This window comes from Plectropomus leopardus, chromosome 20, assembly GCF_026936395.1.
Source record: "Plectropomus leopardus strain MGB_pleo_1.0 chromosome 20, ASM2693639v1, whole genome shotgun sequence".
Classification (NCBI taxonomy): Eukaryota; Metazoa; Chordata; class Actinopteri; order Perciformes; family Serranidae; genus Plectropomus; species Plectropomus leopardus.
The window spans coordinates 23,923,048-23,945,010 of NC_142195.1; the positions used below are offsets into that span (position 1 = coordinate 23,923,048).

A 21,963-nucleotide genomic window follows, 5' to 3' on the forward strand; every position below is an offset into this window, starting at 1 on the left:
TGTGACATTCAGAACATATCTATGATTCAGAGTCTGAGGCAGGATTGCCTGTGCATGGCTAACAGCTAACGGTGCTAACAGTGCTGACAGTGCTAACATTGTTTACCTGGAGGGGGTATGGAGAGTAGGCGCTGCATCTCTGGTACGACGCCATGGTCAAGACGGTGTTATCAGAGGTAACTGATGCATGAGTGCAGTGCAGAGCAGCATTGATTAGCCAACCAGCAGGAAATGCACAGGGCTTAGCAGGTACATGTGGCTGAAAAAAAAGAGAAGCTCGTATTACAACATACACTGCATTACTATATGCCTGGTGCACAAGAAGAGGTGCCAGCACCAGCCTGCACAGAACGCAAAGGTGCACAGCCATAGAGGTATAAAACTAAGATATAACTTTGTATTTTCTTCATAGTACTTGTATCTGTGTAGCATCCAAACAGAAAACAGTAGTCCTGGCTGTCTGTAAAGTTAGAGCTCAGAAATAAACCAAAATCAACACTTTGGCCCTGCAACAATCCATTTCAGCTGTTGACACCCTCCACCCCGTGAGACTCCTGTTTCTAAACTCTTTTAAACTGAACTGCATCGCCCCAAACTTGTCAGCGCTAATGAAGTCAGTATGCAAGGTTGTCTTTCTGCTCTCTCTTAACCGACGGGGTGAACATGGTTGTCTAACTGGTTGACTCCCCCACTCTGCCGCCCCTGGGGAGCAGAGGGAGGGAGGGCGGTGACCCGAGACCAGGCGAGGGGTTGTGTGAGGAGGATAGCAGGGGGAGGATGTATGTCCATCATTAGAGTCACTATTTGTTCCCGGCTTTGAGAGCGCTGAAGTGGAACTAATACTGAACAGCAGAACGGACATGGAGAGGGAGGGCCACTTTTTACTGCTACATTAATTAAGCTCATTCTCAACATGCTCCCTGTCTCCTCTTGTTCTGCTGTAATTAAGTCGAGGGGCTGCAGCCTCGCTGCTGTTAACCTTTTCTGACGTTCAAAACTACATCCCTCACTGATGAGAAACAAGTCCATTTACTCAATTACTATGTTTTAATACAGTTTAAAGATACTGGTGCTCTGTGTACTTGGATTTTTGTAAGATTTCTACTTTTACTTACCACATTTAAAGGGAAATTAACTATTACAAGTGCTGGGACAGTAAATAATTTTCATTACCTGTAAATTATAAACAATTAATGAACAATCTTTAAAGAGACGACTTCAAATTGCTTGTTTTTCTGACTAACAGTCAAAACAGTCTTTTTTTTTTTACAGTAAAAGAGAATAGTGTTTGTTTTTGATTGGCAAATGACTTAAATTATTAATGAACTATCAAAAATGATGTAATTTTAAGCAATTTGTTATTTTAAGGCTGACCTTTTTTTAATCTGAAAGCATCACACATTGCATGCTTAAAAAAAACAGTTTAAGCGTTGCAGCTTAACGTTATTAATACATTTGTTTGTTACAGTCCCTAAAAACAAGTTTTCTTTATCAGTGACTTAATATGAGTGATGAAGATTTGAATCCAAATTTGGTTGCATTTGCTTGCTTATTTTACAGGCGACTATTAATCAAATCTGATGAAACCAGAGACACAAGTCCTTACGGAGCAGCTGAGTCTCGGAGTCCTAAACTTTGAACAGATAATAACAGAATATGTTTGTTTTAATGTTGCTTAGTTTTGAATATTTAATGTTATAGAGAAACACTTACAATACAGTTATTTTTCTGAGTAACAGAAAGGGCTACATCGTCCAACACTACCACGACACAGAACCTGTCGCTAACGTCGCCGGTTTTGGTTAGACTGGCTAACAACTTTGCTTTTTATCTGACTGTTGGTTTGGGATGCCCTTGACAGCACTTTAATTGTGCTTTGCACTTGCGTTTGGATGGTGATTTTTTATTAAAAACAGTGCTTGTGTGGATGAATGAGTCAAAAAAAGTAGGCCTACGTATGGAGTCGTAGTCACCAGGTGATTGACATCATTGATGAGGACATATTTTAATTTGTCTTAAGGCAGCACAACCAAAAAAGGTTTGGAAGTACTCGTCTAATTGAGAACATTTCACTGCCAAAACTGATTTCCAATGTTGGGGATTTACATAAAAGATGCCTTAACATCTACCCATAATTGAAAACGTTGACAGGAATGAGAACATTTTCTTCTTAAATGCTTTTTGCAGCTAATAGAGTAACAGATTTAAGTACTCCTCGGCTTAATGAGATCTGTGTGATGTAGCTCTGAGTGTGATTGATGGACAGTTATTTCTTCATTGCCTCAGAACTATATTTTCTTTATTCCTTTAAGACGACAGGGACGAGCGAACAAAAAGCCCTCGTTGCTGTGCCTGAGCGTGTTTTCCGGCAGATCTTAAGTGAAACATACTGTTCAGCGAGGCCTGCAAGACATCAGGTGGAGTGTTCGTAAAACGCGGCGGATGATGGATGTCTGTCTCCATCAGCGCCGGCACCGTGAAGTGACAGCTCTCTGTAACGGTGACAAGCTGAGGTTCCAGCGGAGACAGATTGCCTTCAGGTGGCTCCATTTTCAAAATCTCACCAAGAATGTGGAGCGCTTAACTTTCCTTTTGAAGGCTGAAGGGCTCTCTGTGCCTTTTATATTCCACATTTCAGCAGGAAGAGAAAGCAGCGAATGAGGGGGGGGAAATGGCTCATTTGAGAGTTTGCTTTAATATCTGTCTTTCAGAGATCAGAGGGTGTCATATTCTCACACCTCATATTTCACGGCATCAATCACAGGCCATGTAAAATTCCCTTAAAAGTGCATTATGCAATATAATAGCAGGTTTGGGTGACATTTATCTGCCAAGGGGAGGAAGGCTGGTTACAGACCTATTGCCTTTTACAAAAAGGATTTCATCACACGGGGAATCTTTGTGGATTTCTCCGGTTTGTCTTGCGATTGCAGCCGATGACTGAAATTAAAAATGAACTTTGTGCCTCTCCCATAGATAAATATGTCTATCGCACGTGCAAATAATTACACCTTTAAGCAAACGGCAGATGTTTTTGGGAGGGAATAGTTCTGGTGACTTATTGTTGAAACACTGTCGGAGCAGTTGATCTAGATAATCTTTGTGCATGGGAGTGGGAGAAATTATTTCAGGGCCTGGTTATGCAGAATTTGTAATGAGTTTTTTTTTTTTTTTAAAGGAAATACCGGTAATAACTATGTGCAAAACCATTAGAATGAATATTTATGTTGCTCGTTATGAAATATTCATTAAGTTGGTATAAAAAAAGAACAAGGAATGAGACTGGGGAGAGAGATTGTGTGTTTGTTTGTGTGTATTTGTGTGTAAAATGGGGGCGGCGGGGCCCTCATCACCTATTGCACAGGAGTACTGACAAAACCGCTGGATTGAATATCTGACATATCTTAACAAAAGCAGCAGCAGTAGCATCTTCCTCCCCTTGTTTGTTTTGTAATTTTTTCTCCCTCTTTCTCTCTGCCTGAGGTGATACCAGTCTCTCCGTTCATCCAATCTCCACATCTCGCTCTCTTTCTCCACCTTTCATTCCCTCACTTCCCCTTCGTTCCATCTACCCAAATTAAGAAATTAATGAGGGATAGGTTCTTCACCAACTGCCCCCGCAATGTTTACCACTGATGAAATTATAATGTAGGCCCTGCTGTATTATTTATAAGCCAATTAGGGGAAGTGTTACTTGATTTGATGGGGAGCCGACACACAGAGTACATTTAACTAATGGAGACCAAGAGAGTAAAGGGAAGGAGGGGAGGGAGGACAGCTGAGGCGGACTATTCCGTACGATGCTCTAGGATTACGTGGCTAATTGCCCTGCTTTATCTGTCTGTCACGGATAGCCATGCATATTTTAGCGTTCCCAAAGACTTTGATTGTTTGCACTCGTGTTGGGGCTGTAACAAGTAGAGCAGAGGCCAGAGTGGAGTGTAGTTAAAAACTGGCAGCAGGGGAGGCAGGGAGGGGGGCGATGGAGAGGAGGGGAGTAGGATGGGGGCTGGTGGTGGGGGGCGGCCGTGCACAAAACTCAGACACTGTGACAGGTGGAGGAAGAGTTTTGACAAGGAGCAAAGGGGTGTCGAGGTGGGAAAATGTAACAGGGGAGGAAGAAAAAAAAAGTCAAAGCCGTTCATCGAGAGGCTGCAATTAGATGGCAGCACAAACAGTAATTAATTTCACTTATTGTAGCCTGTAGCCAAGCGCGTCTCTCTGACCTCTTCTGCATATTGTTAAGAAACAATTTCATAATTCTGTTTTCTCATTTGCATGCCTCATTTGCACAACGGCAAAGCAGTGACATCCAAGGAGACAACACGGGACAAAAATCCTTCCCGGGAAATGCCGGTGCACACCAGCAGCTGCAGAACTGTGGCGAGAAACTGAACTACACACAGAATGGATGACTTAAAAAAAAACAAGATTAATGGCAGACCATTTGAAATCTTTTGTCCAGTAAAAATGGAAAGCTAAAGCATGTTCCTGCAGCTTTTCTTCAGTTTATCTCAGTTGAAATTAGTGCCGAAATGATTAGTTGATTAATTAATGACTTAACTGACTGCATAGGCGTAAAAGAACAATATCGAAGTAGCAGAGGACCTTTGTTTTGACAAAATTAACAACATCTAACCATGAACTGATGCAGAAAATACTTAAACTGGTGCATAAATATTCACCAAAATGCAAGAAAATAAGCATTTGCACTCAAAAATTTCTGGCAAATGAAACATACACCCTTGATTGATGGCAAAAATGCCCCCAAAATAGTGATTTCAGTTCTCAAATGTGAGGTTTTGTTTTTTTTTTCCTGTTTTACATCATTGCGAATTAAATATCTGTGGGTCGGAGAAAATTGGTTGGTAATAACAAATAATTTGAAGATGTCACCTCATGATCTCACAACTTGAGGGTTCTTTCCACAATTTTCCTTCTTTTTATATAACTAACAAGTACTGGAAAAAAATCCTCTGGGTTTATCAGACAGAGCGATCAAAAAGTGTCACCATGTGATGGGTGTTTGTCAATATTTTTGGACAGTTTCTAGATTAAATGATTCATCATAAAATAATAGACAAAGAAATTAAAGATGGAAATTTATTTGCAGCCCTCAACAAGGGCGTAACTTTAGTTTGAGATGTTGGGCTTTTGAAAAAAATCCCATTTCCTGCAATTCTACATACGTGTAGGGACTACAGTAACCAAAACATAATCCTGGAAATTATGCTAAATTCTGTCAGTATAGTTCTAAATATGCTACAAACGCTACTCCTCTGTTGAGTATATCGGAGCAAAATCAGCAGCTCATTTCACATTCTCAGCAAGAACCTATGGTTGGCCAAATAGTCGTGTATTTTTGTGGTTAAAAAAAATGGAACATTTGTGTAAGTGGGGGCAACAGAAGTGGGATTTAGAAAAGGGTGGGGACCGTCCCCAATGGAAATTACTCCTCAGTTAATGAAATAAAATCCAGTTCTCAGATTTTTGTGCAAAACAATAACGTTATTAATAATGTTATTGATCCTGGAACTGTCTCTTTGCTGTTGGCTGTATCTATCAGAATAATTGATTTTCCGCAAATTTATTTGGGTCCTCCAGGGTGGGCCGCAGGCTAAGACCCCCTGGTGTGAGACTGGACTCCGTTAGACGGATCCTGGAGGAACCTGCTTTAAGCCCCTGGAGTGGAGCTGCAAGGAGCAACTCTGACTGATGAGCTTTTTGAAAGTTGATCAGACACTTATGCTAAGAAGGGGAAACTGGAGCAAAGGCATCCTTAATTATCTGATGAGGGGAAGCTTATCTGAACGGTTTCTTTTTCTCTCCTCTTTTATTCTGGCGGATCACATGGCAGATCTTTACATAACAAAAGAGCTACCTGGCCGGCCCGCTTCATTTAAAACTCTATCACGATCCAGAGACACTCAGCATGTGTGAGTCCAGGTTCTGGTCTGATCTACGATGAAGACCCTGTTTCACGTTATGGACAGCAGCACATTCTGGAGTCCCTGAAATACTGTGCGATAAAGATTTCAGGCCCCAGCATATTGGAACATTTATGGGTTTCCTCCCTGCAATGAGTGTGTAATTAATTCACGATTAAAAGTATTAGTACAGGCTTTGTGTGGTGATTTATTTAAAGGCTGGTACTAACGCTGGCTCGGTTTCCTCCTTTAGGAAATGGGTAATAAGATCCGATGCCAGGCCTTCTTTAGCATCCCTCTCCATGCACACACATCCCATATTAGTGTGTCTCCTCCATTAGAAGCCCACACATAAGCGAAGGAGCGCTGTCACCGCCGCCGTCACAGTCACCATGTTAACTTATTCATCCCTGTTAAAGCCCATGTAACTGGATAGCTGTTAATTAATATAGCTGTCGGGTAAATGGTTGCCGCCGGACCATCGCCACCATCCATCAGTAACATAATCTCGGGCTTGTTTTCCTGCCAGGCCTCGGGCTCAATTAAGATAATGCTATGCAAACGAGGTCTCTCGCCATTAGCCTCATCACTGAGGGGCCGTTTATTGGCATAACTGGGGCACTCCAAAGAACAATTACCGTGGCACCTCCTCCCCACCTATGAGATCAGCGATCATCTGCGAGCATGACTGAGGAGTCACGAGTCGTGACCGCCGGGCGACGACTCGTGGCTGCGGATTGACCTAGGAGGTCCAACAGGAGCAGCTGGAGAGCGCAGACGAGCGACTGCAGCCAAGACTGCAGGCCTGTGACCCATCTGATGGACTGTAATTATCACCAAGTGATGCATTTAGGTTGAAATTGATGATACTGATTATATTGTTAACTTAACACTAAACTACAGCAAAAAACAGGTGGACTTGATCAGTTGCAGGTTAAAGGTCATCTAAGTAGACGTGTTTTCGTGTCTTCTGGGGCGAGTCCAAGTCAAGTCTTAAGTCCTTGAAGGCAGCTCATATTATGCCAGATGGTCCAATAAAATCTGTGTCACTTTGTAAAATATCAATTCTCAGGAATGTCAGATTAAGTGATATGACCTGGTGAATTATAGCGCTTGGATTTAAATAAATAAATATGTGAGCAAAGCCATGTTTTTGTGACTTTGTGTCAGAATTTGGATGCTGATGACTGTCTTTAGTTGCAAGAAGATCTAATGCAGCTGTCCGTAGACAATCTAAGAACACAATTTTGGATCGTTTTTTTCTCATTATTGTCAGCTTTCAAAATCTTACAGTGTATTAAGAACTTAAAGGTTATGTGGAGTTTTTGACCATTTGCAGCGATATAAATCAATCTTTTAAAGAAGTTGGTCAATGTTTTGTTTTCATAGTGCACGCAAGAACATTCAGAACTGGTTTCAAGATATTTGATTGACAACTGACAGAGGAACCGCACCAAGAAGGCTAGTAATGCAGCAAAGGCAGAGAAGAAGAAGAAGAAGAAGAAGAAGAAGAAGAAGAAGAAGAAGAAGAAGAAGAAGGACAGAGAATTGCAAATTGTTCCAACAGCTCAATAGTAAAAAAAAAGTATGACAGCCCAGTATGCCTAAAACAAACACGCATGGCTCCCGAGGGCCATTTCTCTGACAATACTACACACTCTCCCAGACAGATCTCTGCAATATTACATTTGTTTCACCAGAATTTATGTGGCTATTTCAAACCATGTTCACTTGGCAACCATATTTAGACAATTTCTAACCTAGACGTCTGGCTGTTTTTTTGACCTGTACATCACCCTGCTTACTGGGACATGCAGGTGACTGATGAGCTGAATATGAAATCAGTGAAACAGTCAAAGTGTTTTGAAATGTGAGGAGGGGGTGGCAGTGGTCTGATGTTGGTCCTGGAGGGGGGAGACAGGAGGCTGATGTTGGCAGAGAAGTGTGGCCACAGTGAAGGTCAGTGAGTTTGGAGGGGGGCTGGTTATGGAGGTTTGTGGTGGGAAGAAGTTTGAATTGCATGTGCTGCAGGAGCCAGTAAACTTTTTTAGGACAGGGGTGAGACGGTATCAGGTAGGGGACTATGTGAGAGTATTTTGCTTTTATTAAAAATTACTTTGTAAATACATTTAAGGTGGAAACAATACAATATTGTTGCAGAAATACATATTTCTTTTTCATAGGCTAACACCAGCTGTTGATCATGTAAAATAAAAAAAAACAGAGTTGCCAAGTTGGTTGACCTACTGGTTCTAGATGTTTTTTCTCACACTTTGACTTTTAATTTTTGTCTTTTAATTATTTACTTTCATTAAAGTGAGATCACCGTGATTGGCAGTTCAGCTCACTGCATGACAAAAGAAGTTAGGAAAGAAATTAATTGATTAAAGTCAAGAGGGCGTGAGATCGAAACAAACGCGTTATATTCATGGATGTAGAGAGAGAACTTAATGGCATTTGAGGCTGGGCCTATGAATTTTGTTCAGTGGCGAATGGAGCCACGAAGTTTGATCTCCCTGGTGTAAAATTACTGCAATCCTTGGCGTTGTTGGGTGCAGATTTATCTCAAGACCAAAATAACTCCCACCAGGAAAATCTGTACCTTTTTAAGACCCCTTTGAACAGACTAAAATGAGCAAAAGTGAGGTCATTATTCTAAAATACAATTTATGATAAAATGCGACATTCTGAATATAGCAATGGGCAAAGTTTCTCAGTCCGTGCACTGTGAACCTGCCATCTGATTTTATAAATTTCCAGGAGACTTTTTTGTGTGCTGAGTCACATTCCCACACACTTTCCTTCACGGTGCGTTTGTTGTTGATTTGCAGGTTTTCTCCCTTCAGCTGGAGAGACAAAAGCCACATCTCTGCTGCAATACTGAGGCCCTTCCCATCTGTTGTCTGCTCACACCTCCACTTTGCTACATGACTCACACTTTGACACACACACACACACACACACACACACACACACACACACACACACCATAGGCGGGCTTCAGCACTAGCACTAGCTATAATGATTCCTCTGACACACATTGGGGCACATCATTCCACAGCACAGCACAGCTTTGCAGCTCAAGGCCCCTAAACCTCACTCACACTTCTCACTAGCAACATACTTCCTGTGTGTGTGTGTGTGTGTGTGTGTGTGTTCACGGCCATACGGCTGAGAAGTGAGCGGCTCCTTGGGAATTTTAAGAGTCAAGCCCCCCTAAATCTTCTTGTTTCAACTTTAGAAAATCAATAGGATAAATATCCTGTTTGCCTCTCTTGTCCTCAGCCGCCCACCTCCAGCTCACTCAGGTTATCGGAGCGGAGAATCTCGCTCTCACCTCAGGCTATGTTTAAAACAATCCCTGTTTTTTTTCTTTTAGCTCTGAATGGCCATGGATCTCAGGTGCAGTTTTTTTTTTTTTTTTTAAACAGCGAGCAAGAGGGAGAATCATGTTAACATATGCCATTGGAGAGCGCCACCGGCTAAGTCCTCCAATCGACCTGCTCCGTGTGTGATTAGGCTAGTGAAGCTGAGCCCGGCCCAGACACAGATCGAAGAGGGTACACTCTCAATATGGATGCGAGCCGCGCCTGCCGCGGCCACATGCAGCTGCACCTATTGATTTTTCTGTCCTCAATTATATAATAGAAGCTCTGTTCTGGATTTGAACTTAAATCACATAGTTTGGCGAGCGAGCATGTCCCATAAATCAGGAAAGCATTTTGACTCATATGAAATAGGATTTTTATCGACTGTATTCGACAGCCCCTCTGGAGAGATTTGCGTGACTACAGTGTGAATGTGCGGTGCAAAAGTGTCTGCAGGTTTTTCTTCTTCTTATGTGTTCCAGGTGATTGAGCTAAAGACAAAGAGGCACTGACACAAAACTTGAGTGTACAGTTCAGCAGGCCACAACTCAAGCTCTCACAAATCTGTTTTGAAAAGCCCCTTGGATTAGTTCTCCCAGTACACAGTTGACTCTTCTAATTGGAAGACACCCACTTTTTTAGCCAGTTGATCCATTGGCAACTTTGTTGAAAGACATCCCTACAGTCTTTATCCTCCCAGGCATAGCGATATCGACAGGGAGTTGCAGGTTAGGTCACTGTGAGTGAAAACACAAAAGGACACTTAAACCTGTTTCACGGATAACAAAAAATTATATTCAGCTCAACCCAACAGCCGTTTAACCCTTTAAAACCTGAACAAATTGGCTTGATTTCTTCCAAAATAACATAAAGAAGTTACAAGTGACAGGGGAAGGGGGATGCCACGCGATTGTATGCCTCCGCCTGTGAAAACATGGATGCTTTACACATAGAAGATTGCTACAATCAGCACAATTTCAAGGTGAGCACCAAACCTTCTTGAGTTAAGGCCAAAAACATGTTGCGTAAAGTCAACATGACCAAATATAAGGAGACTCCCCCTTATCTTCAGATATCGCTTTCATGTTAATGAGACAGATGCAAGGTCACAGTGACCTTTAAACACCAAAGTCTGACCAGCTCTTCGTTCAGTCTACTTGAAAGGTTTGTGCCAAATTTAAAGTACTTCCCTAAAGATGTTCTTCAGATATCGCAAAAAGTATTTAGCTTAAGTATTATGACATATTTTCAAGGTTAGGCTGGATATAATGTTGGGAAGAATTTAATTTGATTGTGCAAAAACAGGCGGGAAAGTATCCATCCAAAGTATCTATCCAAGTATCCATCGAGGAGAGAAAGAAGTCATTTTGTTTATGTCAATTGGTGTGCTCGCGATTGGTCAGTCAGGTTTGTGTGCGGGAACTCGAGATTGCTACTGCGCACTCTTTTTATACAGTGGAGGTAACCGGAGATGCGTCATCCATCTTTAAATACAGTCTATGCTCTTACTGCATTACTCTCAGCAGAAGACAGCTCGCTTCTCCATTTTGCCGAATCCACCAGTGTAATTTAAGTAAAGAACAGTCCGGCAGGTGCAGGCTCACCTGGCTTTTAAAGGGAAAGGGAGATGACACTGATTGGTTGAATTGCATGTTACACCCAAAACACACCTATGATTAATTTAGGGACTAAGTACAACCCCTTTGCCCCTTGCACCTCATATTGCACCTAGACTATATACCATTTAACCCTTTGAAACCTTCATTAAGCCAGCAAGCTGGCTTAATAATCAAAAAAAAAAAAAAGAAAACAGAAAAAGATCAAACCAGTTGTGTTTTTTTTATTTACATTTCAAAGGTATAAATGCTTGTAAACAGTGTCTGAACACAGAACAAAAAACTGATGTTGATCCACGTTTCAAAAAGTCAACTAGGACAGTTCAACTCCACTTCTTCTCTTTCAACCATTGCACTACAGATCAATTAGTCTTGTATTCTGATGAGGTGGCCCACCTCTGTTGTAAAAGACTGTAGAAACACAGTAGTTTACAGTAAATGAGATCTGCTTGTGAAAAGCAAAGCTCAGAAAATCTATACACAATAGAAAGTGAAGTGAAAAACAGGTTAAAAATCACAAATGAATCTCTCATTATGCACCAGAGTCTTACATTTAAAAGTGTTTGCATTGCAAATGGTATTTTTAAAATCCAATTTTCACCCAGACTTTATATTATTGATTCTTTTCAATCCATCCACTTTTTAGTATTTAAATTAAACAGCCAGAAACAACAGTGACCCCTACAAATACAACATTTCTGCAGTGAACAGACAAACTGTAAGAAACTACCACATCTATTTCATGAAGATGCCTGAGTGATATGACTGTCACTGTAAACCCAAGTATTTCATGCCCTATAGACCTGGTAAACTGACCCATCTTGCTCCGCTCATGGAGCACAAACATCGACCTCATTTCAGGCGGCCTATCCTCTCTGCAAATGAGAGCACCGTCATTATCACCGAGTGCCATCAGACACCTGGAGGAGGAGGACGGTGGAGCGACGGTGGCCGAGGATGCCCGGGGGTTCGGTTCGGTGGGAGGGAGGGTAACCCGAGTCACAGATGCTAATCTTGCTACGCTCGAGCATTTTGGGGGATAATTGTAGCCCTGGCTGAGCTCAGGTGATGATGCAGGCGATCCGCTGGAGTTAAGCCGCGTCGTTCTCGCCAGTTTGCTCTTCTTCCCCTCACCTGTCCTTCTGCCTCTGCTTGGTCTTAATCTCCCTTTTTCCTTCCTATATCCTCCCCCTCCTCCTGCAATATGAATATTCCCCAGAATGCTTGACAAACTCGCTGTAAGAGGCGGTGGGGAAGGGTCGTGGGCGTAACTTTATCTGGAGTAATGAGGCCTAATCCCCTGCTGACTGGGGCCTGTTTAAACAGCTCCTGGCTGAGCCACCCAGTAATAGAGTAATTAACCCCAGCGCCCTCTTCAGCCCACAAGCTCCGGTCCTCCACAACGAACGCCCCCTGTATCCGCTCTACCTGCACCGCCGCTCTGTCATTGTCCTGCGTGTGATAGGAAGACGGGAATTGATGGAAAAACATCAAATCAGTGCTGATGGGAAATAAGCTCAAGATGGAGCGCACAGTAATGCAATGCAGCCCTTCGCAGCCTATCGCTGTACTTCCCTGACATTGTCTTTGTAGTGATTTGTCTTTATGTTTGGAAGCAATATCATATGTATGAAGAAACAGTAATGGGAACAGTTCAAGGGTCATTATAAGCGCCCACGAATCGCTCGAAGCAGACAGAGCATTCAGGTGCGAAACATATCTCTCTCCACTGATCTGATTTCCAGACAATCATACACGGCAGATTCTTTGTATTTGCTTTAGGTGGGCTCACGAAAACAATCAGCACAATCAAACAGCATACACTACACACAGGCATCCCATCAAGCCAATAGGAAAAGCCTTGTGTGTTCATGTCCCGGCTCTCTCCGTCTCCAGCCGGCTTAACGCGGAGAGGTGCTGAAGCGTTTGAAGTAAGCAGCCACCACACATTATGCCAGATGAAATGCTATCATGCGTGGTCGCTGAATGGTTTGTGTCATTAAGAGAATAAGGCAAACAGGGAGCAGAGCGTGCTCAGAACCTGCCTGCTCGCACGCCTTTTCTGAGGGGAAGGCAAGATTAAGGGGATGCTCAGAGGCTCTCGTCTGTCAAGACTTCAAAGATGCCATCGACACTCCTTGTTTCTGCCGGCGCAGCGACCAAATCGCACACACTCTGCCGCCTCTGTGGCTGTCAAAGCTCCTCTGACATCCCCTTTATCAGGTATACAGGCTTTAATCCAGACACAGATAAATAAATCAACACACAGGGGTCCCGCTCTTCTCAGCGCCTCCTGGTGGCAGGGTATCTGCACAGCCAAGAACAATATCAAGAAGTCATTAGTCGTCTGCTGGGGACAACAAAGGAGGGCCAATTACGCGGTGCAGAAAGGATAATTAATGCACCACTGTCAAACACAGACAAGCAAAGAAGTAAATTAATCAATAAGCAGTGCATTTTTTCTCTTGGCTCTCACGTCAGATGATTTCAGTGAAGATAACAAGCAAGAAATGAAATCTGCAGTGGCATCAAGGCTCACACATGCTGAATTGGGCTCATCTCCTCCTGTATGCCTGAATTGAATTTCAAAGTGTATCTATCAGTTTCTACAAACAGAGAAATGTGTTGCTTCCCGTATTTTTTTTTTGTTTTCTATGGAGCTGAGATACATTTTGACACCCAGTGCAACATCTGGAGCAGACAGATGAGAGGAGAACAGAGGAGTTTGAATTAGAGTTGACACGTCGACATGCAGGCAGACATGCCGCACATCAGAGTCAGCCCCGCGCGCCGGGATGGACACATCAGTCTGTTTGGATATCGGCGAATCCTGAGTGCGAAAAAAAAAAAACCCACAGCTGAGCAAGACCGCAGGAAGCAATCTGAGATATCGACAATGAAATAAATACAGAGGAACAAACCAAAGACACAGCAGTGTGTACCCAATATGACTGCTTTAACTCGCAGAGAACTTCCCGGGAAGGAGAGAAAAAAACTAACTGGAAAGGCATCGTGTTGTACCTGTCTGGGTGTATTTCCGTTGGTTCTTTTCATATTATTTTAACAGCAAAAGCGAAGCAGACAGAGATCACCACAACAGAAATATGATGTCTGAACTGAGCAGAGAGATCTGTTGTTCCATTGTTCTGTTTGTTTGTTTTGAAGACCAGTCTGGCAGCGGAAAGCACATCCCTTTCAGAATACAAAAGATGCCTTAGAGGCAACATAAGTGAAGTTTTATGCTGATGACTGACTGTTTGACAAACATCGGGGGTGAAACTGCAACTCCGTTCAGTGCGGAAGAGGAAGACGGCGCCGGGAAAAGAGAGAAAAAAATAACAGGGGTACCTGGGTAATGTGTAAAAGTAAAAGAGAAAAAGGGGTTTAAAAACTGAAGGAGTGAGAGGACAAAAAAACTAATTTATATCCTATAAGAGGAATGTGAGGCACCCAGGGGGGCCCTGTAAGTTGTGAAAAATTAAAGGAGACGGATTCAAACTGTCCAATTTCCACATCAAACAAACCCCAGGCTCCATGCTCCTGGAGAGGCTGCCTCATATCCAACACATAGCCTCAGAAAAAGATGCCCCCCCTTTTTTTCTCCTCATCCACCCCCTGCCTCTTCATCCCCTCCACGAGTCCACCACTGCAGCCGCCACGTTATTTTTTTTTTTTCTTTACTGGTACTCTCCATTTCCTCAATAACCCTGCTCTCTAATTCCCCTAAGCACTGTACTGGTTACACTAGCCACTGTCTCTCCCCTGCCTAATTATACCCTTGTGAGTCTATTAATCAACTTGTGAATTATTTAAGAAGGAGAGCTCTTCTGCCTGTAACTGGCTTTGACAGTGTGAAGGAGAGACGAGAAGAGAAAGGCAGCGGGCAGGTGGGGGGGGAGGCTAAAGCAAAGAGGGGGACGAATGTTAGGATGGAAAGAAGGAAGGCGGGTGGATGCAAGGAAAGACAGAAAATGAAAAGATGGAATCAGGGTCTTCTTGCATATGTCCCCTGAGGAGCAGGCTGCCTGTGCAGCGCTGCACCCAGACGAGACAAAACCCCCATCAACATTCACCCTGTTTGTTTTTCTTTTTTTGTTGTTGTTTTTGTTGTTTTTTCCCCTTCCCACCCTCTATTTTCATGCATAAGTTTTCATGATAAACAGGAAATTCATGAATATATGGAGTGATACAGTGGGAAATGGAGGAAGGAGAAGGGGGGGGAGACGGAGGGGTGAGGTGAAGGAAGAGAAAGAGGAGTGAACAGTCAAAGCCAAAGAGTGAGCTGAGACTGGGAGGGAATTATGTAGACAGCAGGATGCACGCACACTTGCAGGTACACACACACACACAAGTAGATGCAGTCACATATATTAACACACATACACACACACACACGCACACACACACAACTTCGCATTGCAGGTGAACCAGGGTCCCTCCGCTGTTTGACAGGAGGTAGTGTCTCCCCGGAGCAGCAGGTACGCGTGGCGATGGTGGTGATGATGATGATGGTTGTGGTTGTTAGCGTGCTGGAGTCTGTCCTCCTCCCCGCTCCCCTGGTCCCTCCTGCTGCAGCCGCTACTCATCAGTCGAGAAAAGAGCCCGACCCTTCTAATGACTCCCATCGACACTGACGCCCGCCATAAGCAGCCGGGGCAGGAAGAAACAAGCGTGAAAGTGAGATCATTATTATTTTCATAATGTTTTGTGCTCTCAGTTGGACCCCTGGCGCATCGCCGCGCTGCCCGCAGAATCGTAATGAACTCGAGACGGAGGAGTGTTTTGTGGGCCGGAGAGAGGAAGTTCATTTCAAAGAAGCCGTGCCAGTTTAAAGGGTCAGTGCACCCAAATTACAAAACAATCTCATTAACCTCTACTGGTGTCAAACCATGCAGATAGTTTTAGTTTTGTTTGCCAAAGTTTTGAGATCGCCATCTCCAAGATTTCTGCATACATCCAAATACAATGGAGGTGAATGGAATATCAACAGAGCATTCAAATATGACATTTAAAAGTCCAAAAGCAACATCATTTTCTAGTTTTCTAGTTTTTCTTGTAGTTTCAAAGAAAAGTGTTCACTGTACAGCTGTGTGGATTATCCAGAATAAACAGGACACTTTCTGGAAGGAGTGAAGAACTTTGCATACCATGTCTGTATTTTTCATATGTGTTTTTTTAACCCGTTATCCAATAATAGTTGGTTCCGATGAGTTTTATCAGTATGTCAGTATGTCAATTCACAATATGAGGCAAAATGGAAAGACACATTTGCTCTCTTGCTTCTCACGTCTAGAGTTACCTCCCTGGCTGTCGCTCACCTCTGCACAGGCCTTGCATTTGGCACCTATAGCCTCATTTCCACCACTGCACAAAAAACTTGCTAACACCTGCAAACATCTGGCTATTTAATGCAATGAGAATGCGTATGATCGCCATTCACACTCAGGTCAAATAACATGTAGAAGACGCAGGTTTTGCACAACAACCGAGGTTATTACTGTCTGTCTCCTAAGCAGCGCTCAGCACTCAGCTGTTGTGCATTTCTAACATAACTTTCATTATGTCGTGTTTGTTTTAAACATAGATTTTAATAGCACCTAGAATACTGGACCAAAGATTGCACCCTTTCCTTCCTATGAAGTTGCTCTCCTGTAACAAATGTCAAAAACGTTTCTTGCTTCTGCGTTAACTTCCACGGTATGCCATCCGCTAAATGTGCACAGTAGTGCTTCTCCGGCTGACCCCACCAATGAGTTCCCGATCAGCTCGTAGACTTTACATTGTAATGACATTTGTAATCACGTTTTTCAGCTTAAGGAAAGTTTTACATATATAAAACCACCATGGCTAAAAAAATCAGAATAAAAAGTTTGCAGTTCGAGGTGTCATGTCAACAGTTTTAAAGAAATGTCTTTTATGGCAGTGGTCTATGGGGAAAATGTTTTTTGGGCTGCAGGGGATTTTTTTGCTGCAATACTGCAAGTGACCACTGGGGAAAATTTGTCACAAGACTAAGGGACTGGTTTTAAAATGGGACAATGCTGCCATGGGGGCGATGAGATGCTCCACGAGTAGAGCAGGCAGCCCATGCACAAAGGCTGTATCCTTTAAGTGGCGGCTGGAGGTTTGATTCCAACCTGTGGCCCTCTGCTGTATTTTATCACCTCTCACAGTAAGACTGTCCAATCAAATAAAGGCAAAAAGCCATAACAATAATCCTAAAAAAAAAAAAAAAAAGAAAATGATGTCGCAGATGCATGTGTCCTGCATTACACTACACTTTCATCACTGCTTCTTGCTCAAAGCCTTTAAAGCTTTTGACCTTTGTGAAAAAAATGTAGAAAATTGAACCTGTTCCGAAAGCATTAATGAGCGATGAAACTTTCGGAAACTTTTTTGTTGTGATAATATGATTGACAGTGTGAGGTAGTATTTACTTTCAAACATGTTACACAGACTTGGTTTATCATGGCCTTAAGTCTGACCTAAATACTTTGACTTTTGAAAAGTGACAATTATCAAAAGTTGGTATAAAATGCTTGGTCAGATTTTTAAGCTTCTTTAAGCTTTTGGTTTTAAGATATCCAGCTCTAAGATTTCTGCCACGACCTCAATATACTCTAGGTTAATGGAATTTAGGATGTGGTGCTCAAAGCATTGAAAAGTGTATGAAAAAATGTAAGAATCCAAAAGCATCTTTTGTCTATGACTAAGTATTGATTATCTGTGCAAATCAATGTTTCTGTAGAGATACCAATACAATGCTTTTGTGATTTCAGTTTGAGGAGGCTAAACATGTTTTCAAACCCTCCATTTTATGAAATATGTCAACCTGTTCTATGGTGTTAAATAAAGAATGTTTTCTGAATTACATCAAGCAAAATCTAAATAAATAATAAATAAACAAGCTTAAGAATCTGTCCAAGCTTTCAATTCCAACTTTTGGTACTTGACACTTTTCCATACATGTTGTTTCTGACACATTTCAGTAAAATTATTGAGAATCGATAAGCTACTCCAGAAACAGAGTCCTGGTTTGTTTGTATAATCCACAAAGCTCACAGTGAAAAAAAGCCATTCACTATCATTGTATCAGGGTGAACCAGATATCCAAAAACTTGGTTGAATAAAACAAAAACTATCTTCATGGCTGGAGACCACAATGCCAAAATATTGTTGTGCAATTTAGGTGAACTGACTCTTTAGTGCTCTATCTGGACGGCATGCTCGCGTGTTTCCAGAAAGACTGTGTGCACATTTGTTGTATGTGTGAATATGTGTGTGTGTGTGTGTGTGTGAGTAGCACATCTCATTAGGCCTGAGCGGTGCTGTTGTCTGTGAGGGTACATAAGTCCACACCGCTCCGTCTCGGTGGGATGTTTATTAAATTAATAAAAAGTTGCTCAAGGCGAGCTGTACAGGGGAATGCCCAGGGCCCGGCCGTGATTGGCACTCTCCGCCGCCCTGCGTTTTCTCCAGGGTCCGCCCGCGTTTGCTTTAACTAACTGGCCGTGACTGAGGAGAGCTGGCTGACATGAAGCCCCGCTCTTCTCCCCCTCTGTACTCACCCCCTCCTTCCTCCCATCCGTCTCACCCGCCTCTGTCTGACAGGGCCGTGTTTGCTTTGAATGGGGTTACAGGAAAACAGTGAAAGAAGACGCAGACATTTCTGTCTTTCTTGTTACTGATTTGAAAAGTATCGATAAGCCAACCTGAAAATCTGACTGCGCAGACATCATAACAGGTCTCCAGTAGAAAACATCAGAGTTCAAGCGCAAGAGAGTGACATTTTGGACAGATTTGTCCTGAACTTCATCAATTTCTGGATGAATTTGTGATGAAAAATAGGTCATGCTGTTGCTGAATCATCTTTTATGTTCTACATGCATTTACAACCCCTGGTTTTAAAAGTTGTTCATTAGGTTTGAGAGGGAGATTATCATGTAAACCAGTGGTTCCCAACTGGTGGGTCATGGTCCAAAAGTGGGTCACGGGTCCATTCTGAATGAAGTGCAAGAGACTCTCAATCATGTACAATTTGTGAAAAACACACTTTACTACGTATTAACCAGTGGCGTCATTAGTCCTGGGCGTCGGAAACTTTATATATATATATATATATATATATATATATATATATATATATATATATATATATATATACACACACAGGTAAAATGTGTGTCAGGGAAAATGCACGAAGTTTGTTCATCCCAAAATCCAATGTTTTTACACTTTCCGGCTGTGATAAATAGTGTCATTTTGGCAAATTTATTTTGATGGACTTGCCGGTTTGAAAGGTATGTTTTCTTTTGAAAATTGACAAATATTTTTAGGAGAAAAAAAAAAAAACTGTGAACAATTTTTTAAAAATCACAAAAAAAAAAATTTGAAGAAAAAGAAAATGGCCAAAACTTTAAAAGAAAAAATAAATAAATACACCAACATTAAAAAAAACCCATGCCATCCAAACTTGTGGGTTTGGGAGGCATGTTTTCTTTTAAAAATTGTGCCCTTTTTTTGTACCTAAAGAGGTCCAGGCTAAGCCCCCAGTGTCTTTAACTTCTTGAAATGCGCCTGGTTTTAACTAATCGCACTTTATTCTTGCAGTATGTTTTATTCCACTGTGTTCTAAACCCATGTGTTATTGACATTTTGTCAAATAAAAATTGAATATGTGGTAATTTCTCTTATGTGTGGACCTTGAACTAATGACTAGGGAGAAATCTGGACCCAGTGGCTGGACCAGTTGGGAACCACTGACTGAAACCAATCCTTGTGTTTGTCGATAGGTCTGCTTTCCTCAGTGGGTGTTTTGCAGACTAAAAACAAATTGGGTGCTAACCTGATCCACAAGCCTTTGTTTTTTTTTTTAACAGATTATTTTATTTTTGGATTGTTTCTTTTTTTTTCTTCTGTTCCCATTTACCCCATTTCATAACCAGCAGCTTAGAGTGCCTGGTGATGCCAACACTCAGCTCCTGTGAGCAGGAGGCACATTGACAAAAAAAAAAGATGGAACCAGACAGAGCAGAGGTCATGGAGAGGAAACGGTATTTATATCGAAAGAGACTAATCAGACAGGCAGGCGGAGGAGACTCCTGAGGGGAGGATGAGTCTTGTTTGTTGGGGTAAAAAAAAAAAAGTCATTATACAACCATTTCTCACTTCACACAAACACTTTATTTAGACTACCGGCATTATGTTCCAATTAAACACAAAAGAAAAGTCTGGCATTTCAAACTCTTCAGAGAATCTGCATATCGCCTTTCAGGAAAAAAAAAAAAAAAAACAAAGGGAAAAATTAAAATATATTATCATCTTTTAAAAATCCTTTTAAAAATAAACAAGACAAACACAAACAAAACACAACAAAAAAGCCCCACTCTGTCTCTTTCGCTTTATATCTCTCTGTCTATCTCGCTCTCTCCAGCTCGGCTGGGCGACTCTCTGAGGAGGAGGAAGCTGAGAGAACTCATTTGCATATAAACTGTGAGAGGCAGGGATTGTCATCGGCGGCACATTAGACGCAAGGAGCGCGAAGGGAGAGGATTTTCATGTGCAAATTTCAGCCTCGCCAACTCCGTGCATTATTATTTCATCAGCGCCTAAGAAGGAAACCCCTCCGATCCCCAAACCCAGCCACCATCCCCACGGACACTTCAAGATTCAGACCAAATCCCCCCGTCGCGCCTCTTCCCCAGAAGGCCCCACTACTGAGTAGCTGTTTACACCGGGGCCTGCGAAGCAGGAGGAGTCAATCCGCCTCTGAGACGGGCGTGAGATCAGATAAGAGGGAACCGCAGGAAGAGGGAACAGATATACACCAGTTGTGACCAGCAGTATTGGTGTTCCTTGCATTAATTGCTTGTAAACTGCGAGGCTGGAGGCTCGTTGGCTTTCAAGTTTAAAAAGGAGATTACAGCCAATTAGCAGGGCCTCTGAAAACCCCTTACTGCCTGGGGAATAGCGGCTGATCCCTAATGTGGGACAGCTGTGAGCAACAAAAGAACAGTCGCAGTCCTGCTTTTGAAAACACTACTTGCAAGCGGAGCACACACATATTGTATGCACTCACGTATATAATCTCACATGCAAACAGCCCCCCTTCCTGATTGATAGCAATAGCTGCAAAGAAGTACTATTACGAGCATGAAAAATGAATGAGTACATAAATGCAACCACGCAAACAGACACAAATGTGCACAAAGTACACACAAAGCTCCCAAAGTGACAAAACGAGAACAGACAGGGAGGTAAATATGTTTTAAAAGGTGAGGGGGAAAACGTTTGTGGGTTGGGGAACGTATTTCATCCTTTTAAATCAATTTGTCAGTTTCTTCTTAGAGACGCGTTACCAAAAGAGCCGAGTGTTTCCCTGTAAACTGCCATCTTTAATTTCTTTGTTTGACATGCTCCACTATACCACGACACACCAGAGACCGAGCATGAGGTGAGCAAAAGGTTCAAAGCCCAGATGGGAGCAGAGCCTGTGTACCCCTGAGCACGGTGGATTACCTCATTCACTCTCATGTCAAACAGAAGGTAGGAAGAGGAGGAACACAAGTCAAAAGATCTCCACAGGCTCCGTAATCTACGACGATTTATGCAGAGCCCCGCGACTCCCACTTACGAGTCTCGCTCAATGATTCCCTTCTTCCTCTTTATCTTTTCTCCCCGTGTTTCGTTCCTCTTTCTGTCTGTTTTCTGCCTGTGTACCTTTCCGTCACGTTAGCGGTGCACCTGCACATCCGCAGCTACACCCCGCCACTCTGCCATCTTCCTCCTCCTCCTCTTCCCTCGTATCCATGCACACATTAGCAAAATCAGCTGTCTGACAACTATTGTGACTTCAGGATGCTCCATATGTAATGAACAGCTTCACCTAAAAATGTTTGTGAAATATAAGTGGCTATGATATCTTCATAGTACCAAAATGTTGTTGTTTGCCAGTTAAACCTGATCTGATGTTTGCAAAAACAACAGCGGATTGTTCCTCAAATGCATTCACAGTCCTCATCCCGAGGAATTATTTTTATTTAATATATTGGT

General features: G+C 42.4%; 1 long non-coding RNA gene across 3 annotated transcripts in view; it reads right to left on the reverse strand.

Annotated features, from left to right (window-relative positions):
• Positions 1 to 91: 91 nt before the first annotated feature.
• Positions 92 to 21,963, reverse strand: part of LOC148186220 (uncharacterized) — a 42,749-nt gene continuing 20,877 nt past the window's right edge. For 2 of the 3 annotated variants that reach the window (XR_015775157.1, XR_015775155.1), the window contains one exon: positions 11,209 to 13,741. This is a non-coding gene — a long non-coding RNA (uncharacterized LOC148186220). Of the gene's footprint in view, positions 260 to 11,208; positions 13,742 to 21,963 lie in introns of those variants that run through there. The other variant, XR_015775156.1, reaches the window with a different exon arrangement.